The sequence below is a fragment of the Urocitellus parryii genome, chromosome 1 (assembly GCF_045843805.1).
Source record: "Urocitellus parryii isolate mUroPar1 chromosome 1, mUroPar1.hap1, whole genome shotgun sequence".
In the NCBI taxonomy this organism is placed as follows: domain Eukaryota; kingdom Metazoa; phylum Chordata; class Mammalia; order Rodentia; family Sciuridae; genus Urocitellus; species Urocitellus parryii.
The window spans coordinates 64,196,839-64,206,699 of NC_135531.1; positions in this window are offsets into that span (position 1 = coordinate 64,196,839).

Sequence of the window (9,861 nt, forward strand, 5' to 3'; positions counted from 1 at the left end):
ACCAGGCAGTTCATTGACTGGGGAGAAGCTTCATTCCACAAGCAGCTGTTGGGCTATTACAGGGCCTGACTTAAGAAGATGCGCTGGGTCAATCACATTAAGAATTTGAACCAAGAAACTGAAAAAATGGGGCATTAGTAGTGAGATCCCAGATAAAAACTTTTTCAGGGTGGTAGGCTGGAGTTACAAGGGGGTATGTAGACTAAATTGGGAGACCACAACTGATTCCCAGTGGAACCCTGTGGTCCCAAAGGCCTTCACATTCAGGTTCCAGTTTGTTTCTGTATAGTCTACACCCTGTCCTGCCCAGCATTCAAGGTGACGCTGGTGTTTGTTCTTTGCAACTAACGGTTTTAACAAAACTCCAAGGATTGAAGGATTAAAACCCAGGCCTTCTCTCTCTCTCTCTCTCTCTCTCTCTCTCTCTCTCTCTCTCTCTCTCTCGTTTAAAGCTCTGTTCACTGTTTCACAGCTGGAGACATTGTCTTTGTACAGATGTTAACGGAAAGCCAGGCCCAAAAAAAAAAAAAAAAAAAAAAAGCACATATTAAATGTATTTTGATGACAATAAGAAAAGCTGTAATTGTGAAGTGAGTGGGAAGAAAGAGCCAGGGAGGCAAACCAAATCCCCTCTCAATTTAAGCTAGACCAGTAGGAGGGTCCCAAGAAACCTAAAATAGGCCTTTAATGGAGTCTGTTCGCTTAAGCCTCTCTGCTTTCTTTGGATCCAAATCCCTAGGAGTTGTGCTGGCCTCCTCCTGCCCCCTCCACTTGCTGTCCTGCTTGCCCAGCACAGCGGGAGAGGGAGACTGGGGAGACGGAGTGGCTACTCAGCACGTGGACTTCCACACCTCAGGGCTGTGAGGGTGCTAAGAATACATAATGGTTTCTCTCTGCGCGTGGCCTTTTGACACACAGCTAATGAATATATGCCAGGTACAAATCGTTCTTTCCCACGAACTGTTCTGCAGGTCTCCAGCGAAACAATTACCCTGTTCCACTTAGAATGACTCAAGGACGGATCTGAGGGCTGGCTCGTGTTGCAGCCTGACTGTTTTCCTGCCCTCTTCCCTGCTTTAGCATTTGCGTTGAAAAGTTAAAATACAAAACTCTGAAGTTCTCCCACCCCACCCCACGCATCTGCATGCAGGGGCAGCTGGCTCTCCAGTCCTTCTGGTGGCAGCTGGGGACACTTTTCATGCGCTGAATGGGCAGGTTCACGATGCTGGGCAGTGACAATGGCCAGCTCAGAGGGGTTGGTTCACCCCCTCACTTCTGTGAAAAGATCCTTCTACTTGATGTTACCTACTTGGGGGTCATCTTTTGAAAAGTCTGAAAAGAGCTTATCTTACAATCAACATTTCCCAGAATCAATCACAAGCCACAGGCCATGAAAAGAAACAGAATTTGATATAAAGTGCATTCAATGTACATTATTGTTCAAAGTTTGCAGAGCTGAAGGCCAGTCATTGGAATGTTTTCAGAGGGATGATTTTTAGAAGATGTAAATACCTGAAAGCACTGATAAAAATCAAGAGCAAGTTGTCCTGTTTGAGCTAGAATTTCAGGGGTGACGATCTTAAAATTTGAGTCAATTTTTCATTTTGGAGCTAAGCCTGAAAAAAGCACTGAACTATGGAAAAAAAGTGACAATTAAGATCCAATCATAAACCCCAAACCTCCAGAGTATGGTTGTCATTCTGTTTAGACTGAACCCACAGTATCCTGATAGATGTATCTTTAAGAAAAGCATCTTGGTAGAACTGCAATGTGACTTTCGTGTCTAAGAGCATGTTGCCATTTTCCAAGAAGTTTTCAGATATGAAAGCAGAGTAACTCCAAGGAGGCATATACACAATTACATTTTCAATTACTTGAATTAAAACTATTTTTAGTTTTCTCTGTTAACGTGGCTAGCCCATAATACCAGTGATTTAATAGAACACTAATGTAGCTGTTGCTTGAAAGTATTTTGCTGATGTGGTTAATACCTACAGTCAGTTGACCTCAAATTTAGGACCCTCTAAAATATGGGTGGGCTTCATCCAATACGTTGAAGGTCTTAGGAGCAAAATCTTAGGTTTTCTGGGGAAGAAATTCTGTCTCCAGTTTGCACCATCAACTCCTGGCCAACTATCAGTCTGCTGATCTACCTTTTAGATTTCAGGCTTGCCAGTCCTCACAACTGAATGAACCAATTCTTCAAAATACACCTCTCCTTATTTATTTATTTATTATTGGTTTGGTTTCTGTGGAAAACTCTGATCAATACAATCATACTTATGTACAAGTCATACATAATAACTAATAATAAAATTATTATTTTTTTTTTTTAGTGTTTTTGGGGATTGAACTCAGGGCTTTCTTACATGCTGGGAAAGTGCTCTACCACAAAGCTATACTCCCAGTCCAATAGGTAGAGCTAGAAATTCAGGTAGGTTCAATCTGGATGAATCTGCATTCTGCTCCTCTATGAATTTGAATTTAGCACATTGACCACATTCTTAATTTTAACCCCAGTGCCACAAAATGCAAGAGAGATGGGAAGTGAGGAAGATGTTTGGGTTGTCAGGCTGCCTGGGGATGTGCACAGAAGCATGTAGGGTGTAAAGAGCCAGCAGGGGCTTTCAGCAACTGAGGCCACATGGTCACTCTTCCCTCTCACATCCCAGAGCAAGGAGCTTTCAGGAGGAAGTTTTCATGCCTGTGTCTCTGTGGTGTCGGAGACAGAACCCAGGGCCTTGCACTTGCTAGGTGAGCACTGTATCACCTGAGCTATACTCCGGCTCTGGAGTAAGTTTTGGGGACAGAAGGTGGAGAAATCTCTATTACTAATGGACTCTTGGACAAGGAGAGGCTTCCTATTCTAAACGAAAGGCCAAACAAGAATATACCTCACACAAGAAGAAATATATTTATATTTTACTAAATATAATGACATAGACAAAGGAAATATAGGTAACACAGAACTAGAATCCAAGCCCAATTTATGTCTTTTAAAAATAAAGGCTCCCTATGATAAAATTATTTTCAAGTATCAAGAATGGAATAACTTGTTTCATTTTTTATAAGAGAAATAATTCAATATCTAGTCTCTGCCCATGAGTTAATCACTTTCCTAAAATACACAGTTCTTCCCTAAAGCCTGAATTCTGCTTATGTTTCTCACAACCATTAAAGAACAGTTAACGTTAACATGTTTGAGACTTCTGTTTTCAAACACCTGGAGGACCTTCATTAGAAGCAAGATGCATTTCTAATCCACCCATCTAAATCTCTTAATCCCAGAACAAAGTCTCAAAAATTGAAAAATGAAGGAAGCAGGAGTCAAGCTGTAAGCATGGTAGATGTCTATTTTTGTTTATGTGTGGCAGAACTTGGCTACCTGTTCACCAAACCTGTTTCTTCTTTCTCCTGGCCCATAGCTAGGCTTTATTTCCCAGTTTCCTTGCAACTGGTGAGGTTATGTGACAAAGTTTGGACCAATGGAATGTAAGCAAAAGTGGTGCGTGCCATTTCTCAGCCTGTTCTCCCTGCCCAACTTTCCACACGGGGGTCCTCCATTCTCCTTCCAATTTGGCAACAACCCTGGAAACCATTGGTGAAGAAAGAAGCCAGAGCTGGAGGGAGCCTGGATCCCCGAATCACCAGCTGAAGAGATACTTATTGATCAGAGACACCTGTATTGAAGTTCATGTGAGTAATAAATAAATGGCTATTGTGTTAAGTCATTGAGATTAGGGGTCCATTTGCTAAGACAGCTACTGAGTCCTTAACCAACACAGTGGGGGGATAGCACAGTTTTTCACTTTTAACATACAGCAGAGAAGGTGTACATCAAGTTTGCTTAATCTATTGATTGGGAATGCAATTTATAGCAATGTAACTAATTAATGAAATGCCAAATCAACTCCAAATGTGGGTGCCATATAGAATTTATTATCAGGAGCTTGAATATATGATAGACATTAAATATGACATTTCAGCTCTAGATTTTGACCAGGAATTTTTTCTCAAGCACCGGATTAGTATGTTATGAGTATTCATGTGTCAGATGGTCTGAAATTTTTTTTTATCAGTGTAGAAAGTGGACTCAGTGGTAACCTAGGAGGATACATGATGGCTAGAGGTATGGGAAGGTATTTACCCTATAGGTGTTTGGCCTACACTAAGGGCACATAGCCACCCAGTACGCAGTGAATAATAGATAAGTTAGTATGGTCTCCTGCTCATAGAATATAACCAACACACGAACACACTCATACACTGCTGGTGGAACTGCAAATTGGTGCAGCCAATCTGGAAAGCAGTATGGAAAACTTGGAATGGAATCACCATTTCACCAGCTATCCTACTCCTCAGTCTATACCCAAAGGACTTAAAAACAGCATACTACAGGGACACAGCTACATCAATGTTTATAGCAGCACAATTCACAATAGCTAAACTGTGGAACCAAACTAGATGCCCTTCAGTAGATGAATGGATAGGGAAACTTTGGTATATATACACAATGGAATATTACTCAGCATTAAAAGAGAATAAAATCATGGCATTTGTTGGATAATATAATGCTAAGTGAAGTAAGCCAATCCCCCAAAACCAAAGGCCGAATGTTTTCTTTGATATGAGGATGCTGACTCATAATGACAATGGAAGAGGGGGAGCATGGGAGGAATGGAGGAACTTTAGATAAGGCAAAGGGGAGGGAGGGGAAGGGAGGGGGCACGTGGATAGGAAAGACAGTGGAATGAGTTAGACATCATTACCCTAATAACATGTATGAAGACACGAATGGTGTGAAAATACTTTGTGCACAACCAATGACTTGAAAAATTGTGCTCTATATGTGTAATATTCTGCTGTCATATAAAACAAATTACAATAAATATATAATTTAATAAAAAAAGAGCTGAGCATTGTTTCCTACTGAAGTCCCCCCCCCCAAAAAAAATAGTTCATTTGTAAATTGATTGTTTAAAACTTGAAGTTCGGGCTGGGGCTTTAGCTCAGTGGTAGAGAGCTTGCCTAGCACATGTGAGGCAGTGGATTCAATCCTCAGCACCACATAAAAAATAAATAAATAAAATAGAGGAATTCTTGTCCATCTATAACTAAAAATAATATATATATATATATATATATATATATATATATATATTGTGTGTATGTGTGTGTGTATATATATATATATATATATATATATAAAACAAACCTTGAAATTCATTCTCCTAAAGTAACATTATAAAGAGTTTCTAAAGATAATACACAAATGTTTTATAAGTCATATTGTAATATATATCAATATATCAATATCTTTATCACTCTAATTTACAAAATTTTTGAGATGCTGGATATCTTGAGGGGAGACAAAGGTGAATAATGATGGGTTCTGTCCTGAAACAGCTGGCAGTCTGGCAGGGCAGCTATGTAGGAAAAAGTAAATACTGTTAGTTGTATTCTCATTCCATCCTCCTTGCTAAGAGAGATTACTGATTTTGTAGTGTGGGGAGGCTGTATCACTCCCAGATGCTGCATCAGGACTGGCTAATTTAGACTCTGGGTAGCGGGTAAGGCCTGACATTAAAGAATCCCAAATGTGCATCTAAAGTTTAGACTGACTCTGAGTCAGTCACTGCAACCCTGTGTCCCACGTTCTTAGCTTGCTTTGCAGCTAGGAGTGGCCATGCTCCCCAGTCTGGCCACTGAAATGCAGGAGGAGAGTCTGCTGGGAGAAGTAAGATTTGGGGCAAGTTTTGATTTCTGAATAAAAGGGAAACATGTGCCTGACATTGTTCCCTTTCTCTCTTCTCCCTGTGAACACGGATTTGATCTCTGGAGCAGTAGTAGCCCCCTTGAAGGAAACCTAGAGTAAAAAAGAAGCATAGAGTAAAAAAGAAGCATAGAGTAAAAAAACCCTCAATTTGTTTTACTATCAGTTGGGTTTTCTGGGACCTTCAGGTGCAAAGTTCCTAATTACTAAAGGAGAGGAAATGAGAATAACAGTTGTTAAGCCATAACAGTACTGGGAGATAAGAAGGAAGACTTGGTGAAAGAGGTACAATTTGGAATTTGGGTCAGATTTTGAGGAATTGGTAGGATTTAGACTGGAGGATATAAAGGAGGAATTATAGACAGGAAGAATAGCATTAGGAAGGGCACAGGAGTGGCAAAGTTTGGGTCTATCTGGGGAATTTTGAAGGATATATATATATAATATATATTATATATATTATATATATATAATAGGTAGAGAGGGCAAATGGTAAGCAGTAAGTGCACAAATGTTGGTCAATGTTATCTGCAGAATGTCCTTAAGGTCAAGGTGGAGTTTGGCCTTAGTGAGGTGAGGACCATTTGGGTGAGACATTGATATCATCAAGGTGCAGTTCAGATAGCATTTGTGACCATGTTTATGATAGATTGATAGGGAGGGAGATCAGACATTGAAAAATCACCAATGTAGGTTACTCCAACAGTCCCAAGTGAGAAAATACACACCTGAACTAGATGTGGTTTTGAAAAAGTGAAAGAACAGAGCAGGGACTTGAGGCTTGTGGGAGAGGGCCTGAAGACACCTTTCTCCTGCCTTGTTAAGGGACTTTGCTGTCTTGGAATCTAGAGATGAGGTTTCTTTGTGGCTCTCCCTCTGCCTGGAGCATATGTTTACCTTCAAGGGACTTTGCTGTCTTGGAATCTAGAGATGAGGTTTCTTTGTGGCTCTCCCTCTGCCTGGAGCATATGTTTACCTTCATCCTGATTTTCAATTACCACCTCTTTAGACCTGTCAAGGCCACGCTCAAATCCCCTCTTACAAGAATCCCTGTGTTCATCGAGAAGAGAATGGATAAACAAACTGGTGCATTCATTCAATGGAGCACCATATTAAAACTCAGTAAAATGGAGACCAAGTCTCTGAATTCCCTAAGCATACAAAACCAGTTAAACCATGGAGACAACCTTGATTGCTTGATTTGAAAACATAAAGTAAACATAACTTGGGCTATTTATTATAAATGTCTATTTTTAATTTAAAAAGTGAAACTTAAGTTCAACCAACCAAAAGCTGCCAACTGAATTATTGTTCTATAAGCATGGATTTCCCAATGGGATAGACTAAATAAGACGATGCTATACTTGCAACCCAGCAATTATTTTCTTTGCCTTGCTTCTGAGTTCATCCTATAGAAAGCCTTGCATTTTCCTGGTGGCAGAGTCCTGAACCACTTTTGGTTTGGAAATGCCTGATTCATGAATTGCTGTTTGTTCAAACTCTATGATATTTAATATGCCTTAGTTTATCTTTTAATACTACTCAGTAATAAAAAGGAACTAATTACTGATACATACTACCTGGCTAAAACAAATAAATTATGGTGAGTGAAATTAGCTAGATCAAAAGAGTACATACTGTATGATTCTATTCATGTGAAGTTCAGGAATACACAAAACTAATCTATAATGACACAAAAGCCAGAATAGTGATTGACTCTGGTGTCGGGGATGGCAATTGACTGGGAAAGGATATGAAGGAGTTTTTTGGAGTGACAGAGAGAAGTTTGGGTTACAGTGGTTAAATATAGAACGCACCAGGTGTGGCAGCACACACTTGTAATCCCAGCTGTTTGGGAAGCTGAGGCAGGAGGATCCCAGGTTCAAAGCCACTATCAGCAACAGCGAGTCACTAAGCAACTCAGTGAGACCCTGTCTCAAAGTAAAATATAAAATAGGGTTGGGGATATGGCTCAGTGGTTTAGTGCCACTGAGTTCAATCCTCCCCTACCCACCCACACACACACAAACAAAAAACCCAAGTAGAATGCTACGCTTAAGATCTGTATTTCACTACACAAATTTTATCAAACAAATAAACAAATACCTAGGTGTAGTTAATGATGTGCAAACTGAAGAATGAAACATGAAGTATTACTTTGAAATACAGCAAAATGCAAGATGGGCAGCTGGCTAAATATGTGGGAGCAGAGATAGCAAGTATTAAAAATAGAATCTAGGTAGTGGATAGATGGGTGCTTACTGTACCATTCTTTCAACTTTTCTGTGTAATTAAAACAGTTCATAACAAAATGTTGGTGGAAAAATAGTATGTAGTTCAGGTTTTGCTAATTCACCTGTCAAGAGTAAAGACAGCTGGCAGCTTTGGGCAATGCTAGGCAGCTCTAAGCCTTTGTCTTGCCATGAAACCAAGTCTTCTTCCCTTAGAAGAGGACCATGACCAGTGGCTGAAAAGGGGTAGTTTCATTCAGAATTCCAGTTTGGTTTTCCTCCAGTTTTTCCTGAGTTACAGCACTGTCAGGTCTAATAGACTAAATTCCATTCTGTTAGGGCTTGTCCTGAGTGTGTGTCCTGTGACTCATGGGGCACAGAATTAGAAAGCACCTCAAATTTACCTTCCAATAATTTAGTTTTTATGTACCTTGATTATTGACTATAAAATTATTCCAAGTATCACATACTGATGTGATTTTCTCTTTTTAGTTCCAGAAAGAACATGGTTTAAGAGAAATGTCAATGTATTGTCTGAGAACATTTTGGTACACAAGAGGTCTCCTGAGGGACAGAAAAGGCTGGGACATATCATTAAAAATGATCACTAATGTAATTTTCCTTTCCACATAAATAGCCCAACTTCATGTAGATTGGTTATAGCCTTTATCTCCTTTGTGAGTGCTAATGTTTTCACTAGAATTTCTACTTCTATTCCAGGTACTCATTAAATTATGCATTTCTTCTTCTCCACAGCCAGAACATCCTTAATCACAGGGTTCAATCTTTCAGAGGTAATTATTTTTCTAAATCCTTTCAGCAGTTGGCCAACATTGCCCTCACAAAGTCATCTTAGCTAATTAGGTCATGTGCTTTGCAATTTTTTGTTTATTAACTATTAACAAATACATTTTGTTGAGACATCTATCAGTGAGGTTGCTTACTATGTCTCTGACTTCCATATGCATTTTTTTTACTATATATTTAAGAAGTCTTTAGTTTTTAATAGATCAGCAACATGTAAATCTTAAGTGGGGTGTACAAGAAATAACAGAAGCCCAGCTTTCATGAATTAGTGCATTTTTATTAGGAAAAAATTGTTTTTACTAAAGAAATACATGAACATGGGTTAGTAAAATCAAAGGGTTCTAAAGTCTTTAGATGAAATGAAAACAGTCCCTTGTTTGTTTTTTTAAAAATATTTTTTAGTTGTAGATGGATACAGTCTTTATTTACTTATTTTTATGTGGTGCTGAGGATCAAATCATGTGTGAGGCAGGCACTCTACCACTGAGCCACATTGCAGCCAGGTTCTGTCTTTTTTTACCCTTAGTTGCTCTATCCAGGGGTGCTCTTCATTCTCTTGGCTTTCTGGTAAGTACCTTCATGTTTTTTTTTTTTCCAAATTAAAATTTCTCCCAGTTTTGAAGCAAATGCATGTATTCATACATGTAAGTATTAAATCCTCTTGAAACTTATTAATGATTGCCTAATCACCTCCCCTCATCAACCTCATGTTTACATTTGCTTTATCTTCAATGAACTTACTTCTTTCCAAATGTCCCAGATTTGTCAATAAGCTATTATTTTTACTGTTTGTTTTCAAAGCAAGCTACACAGTTGTAAAATTGCCTGTGTTGGATTATATTTATTGCTAATAAATATTTATTATTTATTTGAAATTTATTTTATTGATGAACATAAAGGGCCCAGTTTGTTATCTTAAATAAGTCTTTGTGAAAATATGCACAGTTGCCCACAATCCTAATCACAGTAGATGCACCTAAGCCAGAAAATAACACTTGTCAAACTCTCATTCTGTCAACTGTTTGAAGCGTACTTTTTTCTTAGAAATAT